Source organism: Triturus cristatus, chromosome 5_2 (genome assembly GCF_964204655.1).
Source record: "Triturus cristatus chromosome 5_2, aTriCri1.1, whole genome shotgun sequence".
Classification (NCBI taxonomy): Eukaryota; Metazoa; Chordata; class Amphibia; order Caudata; family Salamandridae; genus Triturus; species Triturus cristatus.
In genome coordinates, this window is record NC_140588.1 from 568,295,199 (window position 1) to 568,318,820 (window position 23,622).

Sequence of the window (23,622 nt, forward strand, 5' to 3'; positions counted from 1 at the left end):
GAGAAACATGCTAAGACTCAGAAGAGTGGCATGAGAAGAGTCAGCCTTTCATTTTTGCCTGGGCCCGACATTGTGAGCTGGCAGTGTATAATGAAGCTGCAAGAGAAAAGTGAGGTTTAAAATATGTTGGCAGATGTAATATTGTATATGCTAGTTCATATGAGTCTCTAGAAGGTACCGTTTAAGTAGGCCGTTTTCAATGTCGGTGTCTGCTTTAAACGGAAAGTGTACTCTGTCAAGTTTGAATATCTGCTTGTTATCATGTCTGAGGTATGTCTCTACTTCTACATGTATTCTGACACGTGTTGTGCATTTGATGAGCCTCACTTAAAAACCATGTAGCTTATCGTACAGCTGGACAAATGTTGTCAGTGCTACTACAGCATTCAGTTGCAGAAGCCCGGATGTCTTACCTAGGTAGGCATCACATAAGCAATCAGATACAGAGTTCAATACTTTCCTGTTCTGTATAACGAGGAGAAAGTAAGGCATACATCTTCTACACAAATTTAGAGAGCGTGTGGTGTGAAACAGAGGTATTCTAGTATTTGTAGGCTTCTTTTGATCTATCATGACACCACAAAAAAGCAGAGACAAACACATTGATGTTTTGAGATAGATGCTGAGATTTACAACAGTGACATGAGAAGAGTCAGCCTTTCATTTTTGCGTAGGCCTGACATTGTGAGCGGTCCATGAATAATGAAACTGCAAGAGAAAAGTTAAGTTTAAAAAAAATTGGCAGATGTATTATTGTATATGCTAGTTCATATGAGTCTCTGGAAAGGTACACTAGAAGTAGGCCGTATAAATGTAGGTGTCTGCTTTAAACAGAAAGTGTACTCTGTCAAGTTTGAATATCTGCTTGCTATCATGTCTGAGGTATGTCTCTACTTCTACATGTATTCTGACACATGGTGTGCAGCTGATGACCCCAAGTTAAAACTATGTAGCTTATCATACAGCTGGACAAATGTTGTCAGAGTTACTACAGCATTCAGTTGAAGTATAGATTCCTTACCTAGGGAGAGATCACAGAAGCAGTCAAATACAGAGTTCAAAATGCATTTGCGCTGTATAATAGGCACCATGTAATTCATGCAGATTCTTTTACAACTATTTTGTAAGGATGCACTCGGAAATAGAGGTAGTCTAATACCTGTAGGCTTCTTTAGATGTTGATCTTACTTGTAAAAGGTAGAGAGATACTTATTGAGCTGTTTAGAAAGACACTGAGACTCACAAGAGTGGTATCAGAACAGTTGACATTTTAGTTTTGGTTTAAGTCTGGTATTGTCGTCTCTGACTTTCTAAGCAAACTGATAGAGTAAAGTGAGGCTTAACATGTTGGCAGATGTATTCATCTGTGTTCTAGTCAATATAACGGTCTTCAAAGGTAAATTGCAAGTAGACCATAGATAGTGAGGTGTGTGCTTTAAATCGAAAGCGCACTCTGTCAAGTTTGAATGTCTGACTGGTAGTATGTCTCAGTTATGTCTGTACTTCTATATGTATTCTGAAACGTGTGGTGCAGCCGATTACCCAAAGTTAAAAACAATGAAGCTTATCATACAGCTGCACAAAAGTGAGGGGTACTACAGCCTTCAGTTGTAGCAGACCAGATCTGTTACTTAGGTAGGCTTCACAGAAGCACTTGGATAGAGTTCAATATTTACCTGCCTTGTATACTGAGCAGAAAGTAATGCATAAATCATCTTCTACTCAAATTTAGAGAGCATGTGGTGGGAACCAGAGGTATTCTAGTACCTATAGCCTTCTTTAGATGGGTCCTCTCACTCTAAAAAGGCACAGACACACTCCTTTACTTCTTTAGGAAGATTGTGAGATTCACAAGAGTGGTATGACAGGAGTCAGACTTTCATTTTTGAATAGGCCTGACATTGAGACCTGTCAGTGTATAATGAAACTGCAAGAGAAAAGTAAAGTAAGGTTTAAAACATAACGGCAGATGTATTATTCTATATCCAAGTCAGTATGAGTCTCGGTAAAGGTACACTTGAAGTAGGCAGTTAAAATTTCAGCGTCTCACTGCTATAATGTCTGAGGTATGTCGGTACTTCCACATGTATTCTGAGATGTGTTGTGCAGCTGATGATGCCAAGTTAAAAACTATGTAGCCTATCATACAGGTGGACACATTTTGTCAGTGCTACTTCAGCATTTAGTCGCTGAAGTATAGATTCCTTACCTAGGTAGGTGTCACAAAAGCAGTCAAATGCAGAGCTCAATATGCATTTGTTCTGTATAATAAGCACCAAGTAATTCATACAGATTGTTTTGCAAATATTTTAAGAGGATGCTCGGTGAAATAGAGGTAGTCTAATACCTTAAGTCTTCTTTAGATGTCATCTCACTTGTAAAAGGTAGAGAGATATTTACTGAGCTGTTTAGAAAGACACTGAGACTTACAAGATTGGTATCAGAACAGTTGACATTTCAGTTTTGGTGTAAGTCTGGTACTGTCATGTCTGACTTTCTAAGCAAGCTGCTAGAGCAGGGGTCTCCAACCTTTTCTGCAGTGAGAGCTACTTCTGATCCGTGAAAATGATAGTGAGCTACTAAAGGCCAAGCAACTTGTGAATCGTTCCCTAAGTCTCTTCACGCGCAGCTTCATTGACAAGGGATAAACAGATACCCATTAAGTGTCTGCAATGCACAATATGTAACCAGAGAGCCTGGTATAAGTTCTGGCTTTCCTCTTCAACAAACTGCATACTCCTGACCTCTGCCATAACCAGCTAAGAAGACTACAACCATAAGAAACCATATGGACGTGCAGTGCTGTTCAAAACTGCAATCATACTAAAAACCATAACCTGCACATCTGTCTCTCACACCTTTTCATCCACCAAACTACTACGTTCCATAACTCGGTAATCGAACCTCGGTGGTCATCATGCACAACATGGAACACTTCCCACATAGGCTCACAAAATAAAGACAACACCTTTCCCACCACAAACCCTACACATGGATTGGCTTGCAGGGTAGTAAGCAGTATAAAGTAACACATGCTGCAATACAATTATTTTATTACATCATACCTACTTTTTATACTTTATCACAGGACTAGACCTTGAAATGCCTGAGTTCAGGGTTTGCACTGTACAAATTCTCCCCTAACAGACCATAAATGTGTCCATGTAATAATAACCTATTCCACATGTATGGTTCACATGCCTTGCCACTTAGTTCATTATCATAGAATTGTCATCCAGGATGGTGGGACACCATGATTATTTCATGATTAAAAGCTATTGCTTCAAAAAATGTCTCTTAATCTTCAAATCCTGGTCAGTGGATCACATGACACTCACCTGAGTCCTGAACATACAGCTGTATAAAAATATGCTTCCTATTCGAAACGAGGTGCATTTTTCTTGAACTCTCATAGCTCCACTTCCTGCCCATCAAATAATAAATGGACAGAAACAGTGTACATTGCTGCAAATAAGTATATTATTTTGCTTAAGGATTTCTGGTCCTGGGCGCAAAATCAAATTTTGTACTTTAAATCATATTTAAATTTCATTTGGTAAAATGTTTTCAACCAATTCACCAGCTCGATTATAAAAGTTGGTTCTTGAGCAATAAAATGGTCACTACAATATAACTGTGAACCTGGGATGCAGGAAATCCTTAATCCACTCCACATCATCTGATAATAAACTGATCCATAACCATTCAGGAACAGAGTGTGATAATATACCAAAGACTAATTGTGATACTTATCAGTTAATAGAAAAAAAGAACATAGGGACTGGGTGGACCAATAGTGCAGGACAGGGATACAAAGAGTTTGAATGATAAAAAAAGTCTACTTTTATTTATTCTCTTCTCTAAATGTTTGGAAAGCCTGTGTGAAATTAATTGGTATCTAGGGTTTCCAGTAACCAATAGGCAAGTGTTTGCCTCTGTAAATGAAAAAGCTACCTTAGCAGAAAGGCCAAAGACAGATTGGGCATGGCACCAAAATACGTTTATAACTACCATAACAGGTTTGATGCAGGATTCGTAGAAATACACACTGGTTCAGGTGACTTTAAGTGCCAGATTCACATAAAATTTATATTCCAGTCATATGTTAAGACAAAAGCAATTTACACCTGGGAGCCTACGTAAACCATGCATGGGTGAGTGATGCAAAAACTAGATGTAAATGTACTTTATGTGAATTTGATAAGCTGGAGGCGAGGTGGAAGAATCGGTTTTGTGTTTTACAAACAGGATTTTTATAGTAGCAGGAGGCCCTCGAAATAACGGTGCAAAACACACAACAGAACAGAAAGGTGGGGTCTGAGGGGTCCGGTCCAGACTGGATTACAGGAACCAAGATATGCTTAGGAAGGTTGGGTAGGAACATGCACCCGAGAGATGATGATAGCAATTTGTAAGGTGCATAGTTACTCTTAGAATGTACAGGCACGAGGCAGCATAGATCGGAAAGTGATCTGAATGCTACGCAGCACACTGTACACATATTTCATCTGTATCAATGGGCGCCTTGCGCACGGTGCACAGTGTGGGTGGAATGTTTCTGAATGGCACAACAAATCATCAGTTTCCATGCTCGGATTCTGAAAATGAATTATTTCTAGCACGCCGTGCCAGCTGCAGGAACCTAAAGTTGTGGAGGGAATCTTTGAGCCATGTGTTAATGCTGTAAAATTGACAAGCCCTGGTTCCCCTCATCTGCTTCTGCCGCCTTTCTATCTCTGGTTCACAGCAGCAGGTGGTGGTGTGATCTCTCACTGGAGGTGACATCTCCTGCCCCAGCCCCTTTCTCCCTGCGCTCTCCTATGTGGCCGAGGAAGGAGGTGGGAGGGAGGAGTGAGCCCAGCCAGACCCAGAGGCTGCTGCATCCCAGCAGAGAGGCGCTGCTTGCTCAATGAGAGCCAGGGGAGGCAGAACTGTCAAAGACTGGGGCTCTCCTCTCCACTCCACTCACAGACCCCGCACACCGCAGGACCGCCGTAAAGACAGCCGCGGACTCATTGCTCCTCAACTGCTGTTCAGGAATCACAACAGCTCGCCTTTCCCTCGTGCTCCGATTGGTATCATAAGAAAAGTGATTTGTTTGGCTAATTAAAAGTTTGCTTTATCTTGTAGCAAAGAGCCACGAAGCAGCAAATCTGAGCTTGGGAAATTAATAAACGAGAACAAAGGGTATAATAAATAAAATATAGCGAGGGCACCCCACGCTCGGCAAAATGAAAGATGTTGACAAAAGACACTGTCAGATAAGACCCGTCACGTGTCAGGAGTAGGACGGATTGCGAAAAGGCACCCCGCGATCTCGAGCCAGAGAGGAATCTGGATTTTCTGTTTCTCCTTGCGGAAAGTCACGTGGGGAGATAGTATGCTCAGTCTTATTACCCGAAGAATAAGGCGGCAAAGCAGAGTTAAAAATGAACAATTTAGCTCAACAAGAGCTACATAACAGCCAAAGCCATTCGGAAGGAATTCGGTCCAAATGTACATGCTTGAAGTACTGCTCATATTTTATTTATTTTAGATGCCTCGAATAACGGCATGCACAGGCATCTATTGAAAAAAAATAAAGCTCCTCTTGCCCACATACCTGCTGTCTGTCTGGTTCTGCTTAAGGTGGCGGACACTGCATCTCCTGTATTTGAGCATGGAGATCCAATTATGCTTTCAAGGCTGCCGATCCGGCCGCAAAAGTGCACAGGATCATAGAAGGGAGACATGCAGCAAAAGACGCGCATCGTGGTTCTCCGAGGGCAGCAAACACTGCCCATGCGCTGGCTGACGTCACCACTTCACCCCGCCCCAGATAGGCTCAAATAGCAGCTGCTTCCTACGGCGGGAGAGAAGCAACTTCAAAAGACCTAAAAAACAAACAAAACGCCAATGATAGGCTACAAAAGTGGAAGTCAGATCGCGAGCTACTGACAGGGCACCTGCGAGCTACCGGTAGCTCGCGATCGACTGGTTGGAGACCCCTGTGCTAGAGTAAAGTAAGGTTCAAAACATGTTAGCAGAAGTAATGAACCTGTATTGTAGTCTATATAAGTCTTTGGAAAGAAACATTCCAATTAGGCCGTAGATAGTGAGGGGAGTGCTGTAAAATTAAAACATAGCCCGACAAGTTTGAATGTCTGAGTGCTAGCATGTCTAAGGTATGTGTGCATTTCTACATGTATTCTGACACGTTTGGTGGTGGTGCTGATAACCATAACTTAACTGTGTAGCTTATTATACAGCTGCATACATCTTGTCAGAGCTACTACAGCAATCAGTCACAGAAGTCCGGATCCTTTATCTAGGTAGGTGTCACAGAAGCACGTGAATACAGAGTTCAATATCTGCCTGCGCTGTATAATAAGCAGAAAGTAATGAATACATCTTCATCTACAGACATTTAGAGAGCATGTGGTGTGAAACAGAGGTATTCTAGTACCCATAGACTTCTTTACATGCGTCATCTCACCTGAAAAACATGTTAGTGGATGTAATAATCTATTTCCTACTCCTTACAAGTGTCTTTAAAAGGTACACCTGAAGGGTGCTGCATAAATGTATGTGTCTATTTTAAATGGAAACCATACTCTGTGAAGTTTGAATATGTGCTTGCTATCATGTTTGAGATACGTCTCTACTTCTAAATGTATTCTCACACGTGTTGTGCAGCTGATAACCCTAACTTAAAAACTATGTAGCTTATCATACAGCTGGATAAATGTTGACAGTCCTACTACAGAATTCAGTCGCTGAAGCCTAGATCATTTACCTAGGTAGGGATCACAGAAGTACTGGAATACACAGCTACAAATCTGCCTGCCCTGTATAATGAGCAAAAAGTAATGCATACATCTTCTACACAAATTTAGAAAATAAAAGGGTACAGTAATTTATAAAAGTTTTCTGCCAGCGTTTTAACCATTTACAGCTTTCCCTATGTGCACAGTTAGATATCCTATATATTTATTCGTAATGGAGACAATGGCAATGTAATTGTAAGTAACTGCTTATCAATTATTATGAATATTAATATGTAATTAATTTAAAATTATTAATTGATGTAACAAACTATTTAAAATTGTTCTTTGTTTTGTAGATATTTACTTATTCGGAGAAAAAAATGAAGATGGCCAAAAAAAAAATTCAAAGAGAAGAGAACAAAGAAAACGGTATTACTTGAAGAGTGAAAAGAAGAAATTAGATGATGCACACAAGGTTATATAGGAAAATAAAATCTTCTGGTAAGAGAACTAAACGGTTTCTTAAAACTCTTTTGCGAATAATGAAAAATGTGGACAAAATTGAAAAGAAAAAGAAAAGTTTAACAACAAATTGGAAACAAAACAGCATTTGTAATGCTGAAAGAACTTCAAAGTATAGAAAAAACGTATTTCACAAGAAGGCAGAAAGACTATAAGGATATAAGAAGAAGAATGTTTAGAAGTAGAGTAATTAAACACGTATTAAAAAAATATATATATAAAAGAAGATCAGCAGATATTAAGAAAAGGCAACAGACTGAAAGTGTAGTAGATAGAGCTTTTGAATTGAAACAAACATTATTTATATTAATATTGAAGAGAATGCGAACATTGGATAAAACAATGGTGTTTATGAAGGAGAAAAGAAAAATACTTGTTAACAGAAGTAACTTTTGTAAAAGATTTACTGGTGAATGGAAGCACACTTCAGTACTGAGCCTTTCCTTAATGAAAAAAGCGATTTTCTAGAGAACACATTAGTACATATTAGTGGTCAATGTTATGAGGTGAAAGATGGCTCTCCCATTCCAAAGGAAAAAATGGTTCCTAGTAATGTAGAAGAAGTAATATCTTAAGAAGTTCAAGGGAGGCGTACACAAGGTCCTATATATAAGTGGGATTGTAGCAGTATTCAACGGGAATCTATTGGCATATTATGAATTTTTTTACATGAATATGCAAATAAAAGTGTTAAACGGATTAAGATGTTACAAGGACTAGATCCATGTGAAATAAGAAAATATACTAAGTTGCAGGGTCATTCTCTGGCTTGTCTTTCAAGAAAAGTGTGCCAAAGTACTTTTCATCATTTAAGAATATTAGCTGTACACCACTCTGAAATGCGGAAGTTAGTAAGGAGACTTTACTATGTACAAATCCATGCATGAAGTTTAAGTGAAATGAAGGCAGTCGACAAACAACTGACCAGATTCCTCGAGGAGAACAGCATCCTGGACCCACTCCAGTCCGGGTTCCGCATTAACCACAGCAGTGAAACTGCCCTCATCGCCGCCACCGATGACATCAGGACCCTGCTAGACAACGGAGAAGCCGCAGCCCTCATCCTCCTGGACCCGTCAGCCGCCTTCGACACGGTCTGCCACCGCACACTACGAACATGCCTCCACGACGCCGGAATCCAAGAGAAGGCCCTGGACTGGACCTCCTCATTCCTCTCCGGCAGAACACAGAGCGTCCGCCTCCCTCCCTTCCGCTCCGAAGCCACTGAGATCATCTGCGGCGTACCCCAAGGCTCATCCCTCAGCCCAACGTTGTTCAACGTCTACATGGCACCGCTCGCCCACATCACACGACGGGACAACCTCAACATCATCTCCTACACTGATGACACCCAGTGGATCCTCTCCCTCACCAAGGACCCCCACACCGCCAAAACCAACCTCCACAAAGGAATGAAGGCCGTCGCCGACTGGATCTTCAAGTGGATCCCCACCGAAACAAGGAGGACAGTCACCCAGGCCCTCGTCAGCAGTAGACTGGACTACGGAAACGCACTATGCAGGAGCCCCGGCCAAACTCCTGAAACTGCTTCAACGCATCCAGAACGCCTCCACACACCTGATCCTCGACATCCCTTGCCGCAGCCACGTCACACCCCACCTGAGACCTGCACTGGCTCCCTGTCAACAAGAGGATAACCTTCAAACTCCTCACCCATGCACACAAGGCACTCCACAACACCGGACCAACATACCTCAACAGCTGACTCAGCCTTTACACCCCCACCTGCCAGCTCCGCTCCGCAGACCGCACCCTCGCCACCGTCCCCCGCATCCGAAGAGTGACCGCCGGCGGCATATAATTCTCCCACCTCGCTGCCAAGACATGGAACACCCTCTCTATCCACCTACGGCAGACCGAAGACCTTCTGACCTTCAGAAGACTTCTCAAGACCTGGCTCTTTGAACAGTAGCAGCTTCCCCCCCAGCGCCTTGAGACCCTCGCGGGTATGTAGTGCGCTTTATAAATGCTATGATTGATTGATTGAATTGAGGTCTTTTGTAAGGCTCTATCAGTTGTACAGAACGTTTGTGATTATGTACAGTTTCGTTTTTTTGGTTCGGAAGAGGAGTGTAGAGAAACAGAGTTTGATAAGTGTAGGTGTTGAAGAACAGGAGAAAGATTAGTATTGATGATTTTGCAGAAGAAATTACAAAGTTTAACACAGTTTGCTCTGAAAAACCAAACTATGTTTGTATCGGTTGTCGACGTACTCACTATACAAGTCAAACTAGGAATGTTAATTTATATTTAAAAAGTAAAAAAGAAAACCATAATAAATGGCAGCAATTTTCTCTATATTTGTTTGTAGAAGGACAGTTTGAGTTGTCCAGTGATCAAGTTATTTGTAAGTACTGTTACAACAAATTAGAAGAAAACAAAATGCCAGCTAGAGCAGGACATAACAACTTAGAGTTGGTACCTATTCCTCAGGAACTGGCAGATTTAAATGTATATGAGTCTATTCTTATTCAATCTGTACACCCATTTAAGGCCATAGTTTGTATGAAGCCTAAAACAGGTAAGCTGGCACCAATAGAATTACAAAAAGGTCTCAAAGGAAGAGCTGTGTACTTACCTTTAGATTTAAAAAAAACAAAACATTAAAACTGTTGGTGTAGAGAGAGAAGAAAATTAGCCAGTAGTTATTCTAGTAAATGGTGTACTAACAAAGAGTAGAAAAATCTGGCAAGAGTTTATAGATATTCATAAATGTAGAAATGCTATATTATACCTGGTACAGAATAATATTTATTATAAGAATGTAAATGCTGATGAACAAGTAATGTGCTTATAAGATGAAACACTAATCTCAACTGGCCAAATTGAAAAAGTGGACAAAAACAGGAGTGAAGAGATTTATGAACATTATACAATACATACTCTGCAAAAGGAGCACGAGTGTATGGAAAAACAGTTTAGAAGTTGGTTGTTTTCCACAGCTATTACCTACTGGAGAAGGTGGACGATTTCATGAGTGAGCTGTATGGATTCCAGCATCAGAATAATGATCAACAAGATTGTATTGTGAAGATCCAAGATTTCGGCAGTGCATTCCATATATATTTCATCTTCTGTAGGAGAGTGATAGGTCTTTCCCTTCATATGCAGTAAACCATATATTGAAAACAGGAGTTCATCTTCAAAATGTTTCTGCAAAAGAGTTCATGGACAAAGTTGAAGAAAGAGCTGAACATTTAGAATATCAGTTAATCAATTTGATGGCCAATGAATATTGGTATCAACGTCATGGTGAACTTAAATGCATATTAAGAAACCTAGGTACACCTACATGGTTTCTAACACTTATCTGTGCTGAATATGCGTGGGATGATTTAATTCCTTCGAGTAACAAATTCCAATATAAAAAACACTGAACTGAAGACAGCTGGAGAACTATGTTGTTTGTATCCTGTAAATGTCTGCAGATTTTTTAACAATAGGTTTCAAGCTATGATGTAATTAATCTGCAATAAAAGCGTTCCAACGCTCGGAGAGGTAACTGATTTCTTTTGGTGGAAAGAGTACCAAGCCAGAGGTGCTCCTCATATACACATGCTATTATGAATAAATAATGCACCAACATTTAGAATAGATAGTGATGAAGCGGTTTTGTCTTTCATTGAACAGTATGTTACACGTGCCATTCTAAGAGAAGGAGGAGAAAAGCTTGAGACAACAAGTTTTACAGTTTCAAAGTCATAGATGTGGAAAATACTGCAGACGGAAATACAAATGTAAAGGAAAAGTTTATACAAAATGTTGTATTGGATTCCCACGACCTATAATTTCTAAAGGAAGAGTAAATAGTGGTTTATCAACAGTAAGACATACACTACGTTAGAAATCTCCTAAGAATACATACAACTTAAGACAAACAGAAACTTCAAAGTATATTAATGACTATAATCCAGTCATTTTAAAAATGTGGAATGCAAACATGGATATTCAGTTTGTTGCAGACAATTCAAATTGCTGTTGCACGTTACGTCACATCATATATTAAAAAATCTGAAAAGTCAGAGATGAAAAATGTGGGAAGAAATTTCCACAGAAAAGAGTCTCAGCAAGAAATTGTACAGCTTCAGCTTGAAGATGCTTTGCCACAGAGAGATAGTATCTTATGAATGTTCGGATTGCTTGAGCTCAACCAGTTTATATTCACAGTCAAGAGGAATAATTTGGATAAGTCTAGGCCTAGCCTCCTCACGACAGAGTATTGAAATCTTTACAAGAAATCCAATACTTAGCACAGTATGAGCCAGAAAGTACTGATATTGTCAAAACTAATATGTTGGATACATACTATCTCAAAAGGAGTCTACATCTGTGATTGGAGCATGAAGAATACGTTGATTTTTAAATTTTGGGGCATGCGACGGTGGTTGACGTCAACCGTGCACCTGCACCGTGCACCTGCTGTGCACACGCATGGATTATACAAATGTCTAATAAAGACTCTGTACAGGTATTGGCACGATCGCATGCTGTTGGATACGGAGTCAGATGTACTAATTTTGTCCTTGTGATTTTGTGAGGCGAGACATTTTTTTTTTTACTGGTTGCGCTTTATTTGCCAGTTCAACCGCTTTTGAGTAGTTTGAAAATTAAGGCGCGCGCCATTCCCAGCTCGCGTGCAGCCTTACCTGCATCTTTCTGTATTCTGTATTCTGCTGCCTCAAGAAGCCATATGCACAGATGTGCCTGGAGCCATCCGGCAGGACGTCTGCAACATGCCGCCATCTTTTGGTTGTCTGCCAACCACACTTCATTCTGCCAACCACGCTGCGTTTGAAAGCATCATCCAAGTTGAGCTTGGGTTATTGAAGTACAAGTTCAACGCAGCGTTTATGAAGACAAGATTGTGACTACAAATCGTCATCGTGGTGACATTTAGTGTGACATTCTGTTTCATGTATGTCGGAGCTAGTTTCACTTGGTGTAGCCTGCCGATGTTTTTGATGACCAAAGCCAGTAGAGACGTTTTTCGAGAGATTTGTCATCGTCAATATCAATATGGTGAGAATGTACAGATATGCACAGATTTGTCAAACATCAAACAGTATCTTAGTAATGTCCAGGATGGCATGGGAGTGCTCATGACTTTGTTTCCGTTTTGCACTACTTTTACAGTGTTTTGTGGATAATGTGGTTAGGATGCTCTTTTGTTCATTTCCTGTTACGACATTTGGGGGTTCCTGTAGCTTAGGTATTTCACCGTTCAGTGTGGCAGAATATTTCCATAACAGAGAAAAGGTACATTTATTTCCACAATGTTTCATGCTGATTTAAGAGCCAAGGATAAACATAACAGAGACATCTATCGTGTGAAACTTGTTTTAGCATTGTTTGTTTTAACTAGTTTCTGGTGGTGGGCACAAGTGTAGTGTGTACTCAGAGTGGTTGTATTCGGGTGAGAGATCGCTCACTGGTGTGGGGCATAGTTCTCTAGTGATTTACAGTATGTGGAATGGTACAAGTAATATCAAAAGTTTCATATTTCATGATGCCACAGTTTTACTCTGTTTAAGGGTTGTGACGTCCTAGTCTCCTAGTGGGTGGACATCACAGTTGATCCCTTAGGTTAGGGGTAAGGTTGGGTTTTAGTCCCAGTTTGTGACCCCTAGATGGGGGCAGGTATATGGATTATCTCCCTTATACCTGTGGGTGTCATTCCCAATTTTTGTACAAGGGTACATTGTGTTTGTACGCCACAGTTTCTGCTTCTTTACACTTAGGCGGGATTTACTTTACAATCCCTTACATGATGGTGGTTCTGGTCTTGGTGGGAGGTTTCCCACCTCTATGTGTTGTAGTTTTGTTACATATGTGGATGTGTGTCATGATCAATGTGTGTAAGTCGTCTTGCGCTGCACGTTTGGTCTGCATTTTTGGTCTGATGTGTTGGTAAGTCACCTTGCGCTGCACGTTTTGTCTGTTTGTATGTGTGTAAGTCGTCCCGCACATCACGTTTCAGTTTTGTGTGTCGCCATGCGCATCTCGTGCTGTCCTGTGTAAGTCGCCCCTCACTTCAGATGTTGTGTGTGTAGGTCGCCCTGCGCCTCACTGTGTGCACCCTCTATGTGGTCCATTTTGTGGTACACGTGTGTTTGTTGGTGTTGGTTCACCCTTGTTGTCTGTTTCTGGCCTCGGGTGTTAGTCGTGGGGTGTGTCCACCCTTCACTACATTATTTTCTTATTTTTTTGGGGAAGGATGGGGTTATTGCTTGCTTGGTATTTATTATTGCTTGGTATTTATTATTGCTGGTCAATTTTATTTATCATTGCTTGGTAATTTTTACTGCCTGACAATTTTATTCCTTCTTAATGGTACGCAGTGTTTCTACTCTGGCGAAGTTGCTATTAGTTTGGCTTCTCTGCGTTTGAACATTGTGACTTAACAATTTATTTCACGTTTTGAAATGTCTTAATAAATTTTCATGAGGGATGATAAGGGATATTGATGCACATTTTGTGTGTCGTATTGTGCCCATCTTTTCTTGATTTGTATTGTTCACTCTCTTGTGACGTTTTGCTTTTAGTTGCATCCCTTAGTTACGAACATTACCGCTTACTTGTGTATAGTTTTCTCCTTTAGATTTGTAATTGTTGTTTCTATTTAAAGGAAAGGGATAATGTTATATCCTAAGTATTACATTTACATGTAATCAGCCTAGGTCCTCCTAGCTGCTGAGCCAGAGTGATAGATGGTAACCGGATGTTGGTGTGACTGTGATGAATGGAATGCATGGCTGCCTGTGTGGGTGAGTGGTGACAGTTGGAGATGGGCTGAGCAGCAAGGCAGCCTGCTCCTAGTGGGGCTGGTACATGGCTATTACCTGACTAGAGCTGGCTGGACTAGGATTGATACTACCTTGACATGGAACCAATAAAGAAGACTTGAAATATACAACATGGCTACCAGTGTCTATGTGCAGGGTACAACAGATTGGTAAATGGAGCAATGGGAAAAGTTGTTGATTTTTGTAAATTTTCAAAATAGAGATGAAATAGAATTTTGATTAAAAAATTTGACCAGATTAATAAAGTAAGACAGATTGGTCACTGTGTTGTACATTTTTTGCTTGTAAGGGACTTGTATGTTCAAAGACAACAGTTTCCTCTGTCTCTGGCATATGCAGTAACTATTCACAAACCTCAAGGTTTAAGTATAGAGGTTTTGTAAATATTGGAGGTACTGTGTTCAAAGCGGGAATGGCATCCGTTGCATAGCCTCGAGTAAGAACATTGTACAGTTTGTAATTGATAGATTTTGATGAGAAAAAGATTAGTGCTGATGCAAATGGTATAAGAGAGTACCATTGTTTAAGAAGACCTTATGCTCCTCATTTAGGTGAATATCCGATATATGAGAAACGTATAGTGTGCCCAAAACGGACATACATCAAACATTCAACTTAAGTTGAAAATAAGAAAACAATTGAAGAGAAAGTTGAAGGTGTAAAGAAAAAAAAGTGGAAAGTGATGATGACATTGTAGGGTACCAGTTGGAATACAGTTAAGATATCAACTGTTATGCTAATGTGATTCTGAACGAAGTGTTTCATTGACCATGTCTTCATCATGAAATCATGGGAAATAGTGAAAAAAGATTCTGTTGTGCACTAAATCATTTATTTCATCAGTTGGTAACTGACAGGAGTAAAATACATACCCCTTCAGGCATTCAACTTCTTTTAGATATATGTACTGGTTGATTGACATTTACTCTAAACACAGAACAAGATGAACAAGAATTTCTAATGCTCATGCTTAGAGTATTAGAAGATGAAGGAATAAACTTTGATAACTTATTTGGACTATGTTATAAATGGGACCATAAGTGTGATGATTGCTTATTTACTCCCACTGAAATATGTAAGGAAAGATTCCTATACTTAACAATATCAGACTGCAACTCCTACCTTTTAACAAATTGACTAAAACAGCAAATCAGGATAGGACATGTGCACATTGTAGATCAGAGATGTTATCTATATTACATAAAGAAAGATTGGGAAAATATGTCATTTTAATGTTACAACATTGTAGAGCAAATGGAAGAAAATTGCAAACAAAAATTACAAATTTTAAAGGAAGTCAAATATCTATTTCAGGAAGAACTTGTACAACAGTGGCTATTATTTTTCATGATGGACCTACTGCAACATCTGGACACTATACTGTGTATTTAAAGTGGAACAAAGGATGGACACATTGCAATTCTGCCCACCTGGAATTCATAGCTAGATTGCCTTCTCAATTAGCAAATTCTTATATGTCATTTCTCCAGCCAACGTTTTGAGAACAACATTCGGTCTATCGGGGAAGATATCAGAAAGCACTGCAATCTATTAGTGTTTATAATTAGTGGGGGACGTGGCTAGAAGCTTAAGATGGCGGCCGAGTTTTGAGTCCGCTCCTTGCCCTATCCCTGATTATCCTGCAACATCAATGTGCCACTTCTACTTGGACAATACGCCTGTTACTGTGGGCACTGCCCAAATGTTTCTGCTCCGGATGGCGGGCTCCCCGTGGCTCCAGGCTCGCTGATTTTAATGGAACCCGGGTTGCGGCCTTCTCCGTGCTGGGGCTCGCGTTCTGACCGTGGGACCTTCCCCATGCTGGAGATTATAGCCTGACTTCCCCCCCCACCCAATGATCAGAACATCAAGTGGTGCACCTGCCGTGGCTGACAATGAGTGGGCTGTGCGGCTGCGGGCTGGGGCCCCATGAGGAACCGTGCTGACTGGACATGCCGTATGTCCCGCCGAAATGAAGCGATACTTGCGGCCGCCGATCCAGCCCTACCTGTCGTCCACTGCCTGGGAGCTCGGGGTGTGCTCTGCTGCGCCTTGAGGGTCCTGCATTGGAGCGATGCCGAGCGCTCTACTGGCTGGCGACTGGCCCTGGATCTGCCGGGTGCCTCAAGAAGTCCTCGAGGCTGGGAGGTAACGTCTGCCTTCATCAGCCTGCTGGGCCAGAACCCTGCCACATCCACGGAGGTGAGTCTGGCATTGTGCCATTCCAGCTGTGCGTCTGAAGTGCTGGGGTGGGTGCCCGGGGGCGATTGGGCCTAGGCCCCCCTCCCTTGCGGAGGACAGTGGAGGCCCTTTCGAGCGGCGGGGTGAAGTGATCAAGGGTGAAGTGACCTCTGTCTCCCCCTTTGGCTGCCATGAGCCAGTGCACACAGAGGCGGGGAGACGACACGAGGGTCGTACCGGGCCCAGGTTGTCCTCCCCTACCCTGTATTCCTGACAGACTCTGGGCTTGCTTTGGGGGCTATGGGATGGACCCTCGTCAGGATCTGCCTGCATAAGGGTGGCTTGGGGACCGGACCGGGTCCAGGCCTCCCCCTTTGCCCTCCATATTGGACCCTACTGGGGCACATGGGCCGACCAGGCGTAAGCCACTATTTCTCGGCATGTAGCATCTGCGGGCGCGCTGTCCTGTCCCCCTGGTGCGTCCCCTCTGCTATGTCGGGAGGGCGCCGCGGCGGGTGCCAGCAGGCACATGCATCAAAGCTATTTGCGATCGCAAACGGCGCGAATCGCAAAAATCGGCCGTTTGCGATCGCAAAAATAGCTTTTGCGATGCATGAAACAACTTGCCACTCGCAATTTAAGAAATCGCAAATTATTGTGATTTCTTAAATAGCGATTGCATTTAAGGAATCCCTAATTGAGATTCCTTAAATGCAATGCATTACAGTTTCCAAAATAGCGATTTCGCTATTAGCGTGAGCAAATTACCATGAGGCTGGACCTCATGGTAATTTGCGAAAACTTAGAAAAATGCACTTATTTGCATTTTAATAAGTTTCATGTTGCCCACACACATGCCCTTAGAGCATGTGTGTATGCAACATTTGTGCAGAGTTCACATACATGGGTGCAATAGGGTGTCATTTTGACACCCTTGCACCATGGAAATTGCGGGAGCAATTTGCGAGTACCTACTGGTACTCGCAAATTGCTCCCGCAATCTCTAATTCATTCCTATGGGCCTGGAGGCCCATAGGAATGAATGGGAAGACATTCCTTAATTGCGACTCGCAATTTGCTAGTCGCAATTAAGGAATTTGTGGGAATCGCTATTTCTTTAGCGATTCCTACATGCATAGGGTTTTGCTATTCCTTAATTGCGATTCCTTAATAATCGCTATTAAGGAATCGCAAAACCCTATGATGATGCATGTGCCTGTAGGAGTCTACAACAATGATTGTGGGGCTGCTTACCATTACCTGAGGTGTGAGATCCACTCACTACTGGCGGTCACCTGTGGGTTAATCCTCGCCTTTATCTGGGTTGCATTGGAGACCGGTCGCTCATTCAGCGGCTCACAGGGGCTCCCCACCATAGTACAGCACGGCCTCCCTTTGGGGCCCGGAACCATTATCCGTGCTGTGCCCTACATACAAACTGCCCCAGGCGGTGGCACTTCACGATACTGGGGAAGGGTCGTCCTCAAGGGAAGAGAAGCTCCCAGAATCTCAACACTCCGATCTTTCGGCCAAGGTCGACTTGGTCCCAGCAGCCATGAAGATTGGAGCAGCACTAGACCAGACACGCACCTCCCTCGAGACTAGGATAGACAAAGTAGTATCAGACTTTACGCTCATGAGGGCTGATCATCAGAAACTAACCTATAGAGTGTGCGAAACTGAAATTATGCTCTCAGACCTATAGCTCAAATCTTGCAATCACACCGCCACCCTGCAAAATTTGCTGGATCAGGTGTGTACCCTTGAAGATGATCTGGACGACGCAGAGGGACGCTCACGCCATAACAATGTGCGAGTGATTGGCCTCCCCAAGGGTGCAGCAGGGCAGGACCAGGTCAATTATGCGGAGAACGGGCTGAGAGAGCTGCTTTCACCGGATGTTCTCTCCCCCCCCAATTTGTGGTGGAACGTGCACACAGAGTCCCTCCTGGCACACCTTATCCTGGAGCTAACCCACAACCATTTCTATTCCGGTTGTTGAACTTCAGAGACAATACTGAGAGAAATCAGGAAACATCCGGGGCCTACTGTTCAGAACGCTGTAGTCCTGTTCTTCCAGGATTACACTGCACAGTTGCAGAAGCAGCAGGCCTCCTTCGGGCTGTGAAGCGCCAGTTGTGGGAACTCAATCTGTGCCACTCCTTGCTGTTCCCGGCTCGTCTACGGGTGGTTAGGGACGGATCCTCCAGCTTCTTTGACCCTCCGACGCTTAGGACTGGTTGGAGACGGGATTGGCCACTTCATCCAGACCATCTGATGACCCCTCAGTTTCCAGATGTGGCAGGCACGGTCGCTGTAGGGGCACAGGAGGAGGAACACCCCGGCATGCTTCACAGATTAGTGCCCTGGACCCAAAACAAATCTTGACAGAACGCCAGGAGGCGCTGCACGTGGTGGCAGCTCTTCATAACCTCGCCTCCCTGTTGTCACTCCCCAGACATCAGACACTATCAGCTGACTGCACTGAATAAGCTCTGTATCCCTAATTTGGCCGACATACGCCCCATTTAGTAATTAGCCGGTTGGTTACCTACCCGCAAACCGATGACATAGAACATGTGTCCACATCACAACATCTACGCACAATATTACTCTCTACTTCCCCTCTCCCCATGCTATTCACCCGAGGGACAGGCTACACGACTTGACATCACACTCATGCACCCCCTCCAGATTCAAAGACTGATTGAGTGTTAGTTACCATGGTTCGGCATACCTGTTCGGGCGAACTCCTGTTGGGAGTTCGCTCTCATGAAGTTCCACAACTTAGACGTCGAATTTTTGGTTCTCCCCAAATAGTTTCTGTTATTCCTAGTGACATGCTGCCAAACTGCACACTCTTCTACCACATGAATGCTCTACTGACTGTGTCCCACCACTACAACCCTTCCTCATGGCATACATTACCGTTACCACCTGAAACATGAGAGGGAGTCATACCCCCTCGCGTAGATCTTCCATATACACTTATCTGCAGCGCAGATCCGCTGGCATTGCCTTACTCCAGGAAACACATTTGACAAGCCTTGAGGCTGCTTGGCTGCGGCGCCGCTGGCAAGGACAGGTGTACAGTACTAACTTCTCCTCCCTGGCAAGGGGCGCGTTGATATGGGTGAAGGCAGGAGTCCTTTGGGGGGAGGAGGAGGAGGTTGTGGAGATCAACACTGAGGGCCGCTATGGGTTCCTTAGGTGTAAACTTAATGGGCAGCCCCTCTTACTTGGTTCAGTCGACGCCCCCAATGTTGAGCAGACGTCGCCGATGTTGAGCAGAGCACCTTCCTCTGCGGCCTCTCCAGGGTATTATCTCGCTGGAGCGACATCCCATGGCTCTTGGGAGGAGATTTCCATTCAGTCCTTTATGTCTTGCTGGACCGTTCTTTCCCACCCCATACATGCACCGCAGCATCGTCTAATGTGCAATTCGCTTAGACACTGGTCCCTGTCCGATGTATCGCACTCACGCAATCCGGGCACCCGCATATATTCCTTCTACTCACCGGTCCACAACCTACATGTGCAGCTGGACCGCATACTGGCCTCCTCTGCGTTGCTTCCCCTAATCCAGGGCACCAATTATCTTGGTCGCACACATTCTGATCATAACCACCAGATCATGACGATTAGCTGGGATGGGGGCCTCCCCCCTCCAATCCCAACCTGGTTGTTGCAACTGGCTGCACTTGGGGATCAAGCCTTTCGCAGCACCTTGGGAACGGCGCGGCTAGATTATTTTGACCACAACATCGGCTCCACAGGTTCTCTGTCACTGGAGTGGGAGGCTTTCAAGGTCGCGACTAAGGGACACTACTTAGGCCTAACATGGAACATTCGCAAACAGCTAAACAACTCCCTGGGTGCTATTGAACGATAACTCCTTTGTTACGAATCCATTGTGGTCACACACCCTGAGACTAAAGCACAGTTAGACGCATTACAGACTGACCGTGTCGAGCTCTTGGACAGATTACGCTATCCCAAATTCTTAGCTCATTCAGCACGCATACATGCCACGTCTGACAGGGCAGGTAAACTACTTACTTATCGAACAAGTTACTTACCTTCGGTAACGATGTATCTGTAAGAAACATTAGTTAGTTAGATTCCTCACCTTAGAATATCCCCAGGCGTCAGACTGGATCCGGAAGATTTTTCGTCAGCAATACCCCTTGCGCGTTGCTAGGCGTCGTTTGCGCCTCCGCGTCCGTCGTCGTGCGCCGGAATGACGTCGTCGGAGTACTTAGACGCGCTGACGTCAGTTCTTGTACATAGCTTTCCGCGCCAGGAACGCAGAGCCATGCAAAGACCGACACTGGTGCCAAAAATAAAATCTAGGGGCCTGAAAAGGATAACCTTAACCCTAGATGTCTGTTCGCAGAACGGGGAGGATGGGTAGGTCGGTGAGGAATCTAACTAACTAATGTTTCTTACAGATACATCGTTACCGAAGGTAAGTAACTTGTTCATCTGAAAGAAACACGTTAGATTCCTCACCTTAGAATAGATACCCAAGCAATACCATCCCCGGTGGTGGGTCTGCGAACCAAGATCACACCAGAAAGTCCTGGAGGACAGAACGGCCAAAGAAGCCATCCCTCCGGACTTGGCTGTCAAGGCAATAATGCCTGGCAAACGTGTGTAACGAAGCCCACGTCGCCGCCTGACAGATGTCCTGCAAAGGGACACCCCGTCCCAAAGCAGTAGTAGCCGCTGTGGCCCGAGTAGAATGGGCGCGCAGCCCAACAGGAGGGTCCTTTTTTGCCAAGGAGTAACAAATTTTGATGCACAAAACAACCCACGGAGAGATGGTCCGTTTGTGCACAGCTTTCCCCTTCTTAGCACCCACGTATCCAACGAAAAGTTGGTCGTCCACCCGGAACTGCTTTGTGCGGTCCAAATAAAAGGAGAGCGCACGTTTTGGGTCCAGACGGTGGAGCCTCTCTTCCTCTTTGGAAGGATGCGGAGGCGGAAAGAAGGTGGGCAAGGTGACAGCCTGCCCAAGATGAAATGGAGTCACCACTTTCGGAAGAAAGGAGGGACGAGGCCGAAGGACAACCTTGTCTGGATGAACAGAGAGAAAGGGAGGCTTTGAAGATAAAGCCTGGAGCTCACTCACCCGTCTAGCCGAGGTGATGGCTACCAGAAAAGCAGTCTTAAGCGTCAGCAGACGAAGTGGACAATTATGAAGAGGCTCAAAGGGAGCACACATTAGAAATGTGAGAACAAGATTCAAGTCCCACTGAGGCATTACAAAAGGGACAGGAGGGAACGTGTGAGTAATGCCTTTTAGAAAGCGTGTAACTACAGGGGACTTGAAAAGAGAAGGCTGATCAGGAAGCCGCAAGAAGGCAGAAATGGCAGCAAGATAACCTTTCAGGGTGCCCAGGGCAGAGCCCTGCCGGGCCAAAGAAAGAAGAAAGAGGAGAACCTCAGAAAGAGGGGCGGAAAGGGGATCCACAGCCTTTGCTGTGCACCATGCCACAAATTTGTTCCACCGGCAGGCGTATACCGTCTTTGTGGAGGGACGCCTGGCTGCCAGAATGATATCACAGACTTCAGGAGGCAAGTCAAATGGCATCAACTGCCGCCGCTCAATCTCCACGCATGGAGGTGGAGGCTTGACAGGTTCGGGTGGAGGACCGTCCCCTGCTGCTGCGACAGAAGATCCTCCCGAAGGGGCAGACGTATCGGAGGATCGGCCAACATACTGAGTAGCTCGGGATACCAGTACCTTCGTGCCCAATCCGGAGCCACCAAGATGACTTGGGCCCGGTCGCGCCTGATCTTCTTCAGCACTCTGGGCAGAAGTGGTATAGGCGGAAAGGCGTACAACAGACCGCAACTCCACTCGTGACGAAAAGCGTCGCCGAGCGAGTGCCGCCTTGGAAATTCCAACGCGCAGAACTGCTGACATTGCGCATTCTCTTCTGTGGCGAATAGATCTAACCAAGGCTCTCCCCACTGCTGAAAGAGGCCTTGCGCCACTTCGGAGTTCAGACGCCATTCGTGATCCATCATGCACCGGCGGCTGAGTTCGTCTGCTCTGGCGTTCAGAGAGCCCGCCAGATGTTGAACCACTAGGGTGACGCCCTGGTGTTCCAGCCATGTCCAGAGGCGCAGAGCCTCCTGACAAAGGGTCCACGACCCCACCCCGCCCTGTTTGTTGCAATACCACATGGCGGTGGTGTTGTCCGTGAACACCTGCACGACACTTCCCCTGACAGAGGGAAGGAAGGCTTTCAGTGCAAGTCGGATCGCTCTCAACTCCAACAGGTTGATGTGGAGACGAGACTCCGCCGGAGACCAGAGGCCTCTGATCTCCGCCTCTCCCATATGGCCACCCCATCCCAGGAGGGACGCATCCGTCACTACGACATGCTCCGGTTGGGGAAGGGAGAGGCTCTTGCCCTTGACCCAATCGCGGTCCGTGAGCCACCACTGCAACTGCTGTGCAGTGCCCTCCGAGATCAAGACATGGTCGGACAGGTTGCCGCGATGCTGGGCCCACTGAAACTTCAGGTCCCACTGCAGAGCCCGCATGCGCCACCTGGCGTGATGCACTAGTAGGATGCAGGAGGCCATCAGCCCCAGAAGCCGCAACACTAGCCTGACCGAAACCCAGGATAGAGGCCGAAAGATGGGAATCAGGGCCTGTATATCCCGGACCCGCTGTTCCGGTGGATGGACCCGGAACTGCGCCGAATCGAGAACCGCTCCGATGAAGAGGAGCTTCTGAGAGGGACTCAGATGTGACTTCGGCACGTTGATGGAAAATCCCAGCAAATGCAGGAGATCCGCCGTAGTCTGGAGGTGGGAGACGACTGTCTGGGGCGAGCCCGCCTTCAACAACCATTCGTCGAGATAGGGGAAGACTGGAACCCCTGATCTCCGCAGATGAGCTGCGACCACCGCCATCACTTTCGTGAACACCCGAGGGGCACTGGTGAGGCCGAAGGGGAGCACGGTAAACTGAAAGTGCTCTTGGCCCACCGTGAACCGCAGGTAACGCCGGTGGGCCGGCAGGACGGGGATGTGGAAATATGCGTCCTGCAAGTCCAACGCTACCATCCAGTCTCCGGGGTCTAGGGTAGCTAGAACCTGAGCCAAAGTTAACATCTTGAACCTTTCCTTCCGGAGGAAGGCATTGACGTTCCGGAGGTCCAAGATAGGGCGTAGGCCCCCTTTGCCCTTCTTGGGAACCAGAAAGTAGTGGGAATAACAACCACGACCTACTTCTGGGCTCGGAACGCGCTCGACGGCCCCCTTGGCCAAGAGGGCCGAAACTTCCTCGTGGAGAAGATTCAAATGATCCCCGAGATACGGTGGAGCTG

At 44.8% G+C, this 23,622-nt stretch overlaps 1 long non-coding RNA gene across 3 annotated transcripts in view; it reads right to left on the reverse strand.

Moving 5' to 3' along the window:
• The window catches only part of LOC146825649 (uncharacterized), a 208,450-nt gene that overhangs the window by 62,954 nt on the left and 121,874 nt on the right, over positions 1-23,622 (reverse strand). For 2 of the 3 annotated variants that reach the window (XR_014961897.1, XR_014961895.1), the window contains exon 3: positions 10,243-10,442. This is a non-coding gene — a long non-coding RNA (uncharacterized LOC146825649). Of the gene's footprint in view, positions 1-10,238; positions 10,443-23,622 lie in introns of all 3 variants that reach the window. The other variant, XR_014961896.1, reaches the window with a different exon arrangement.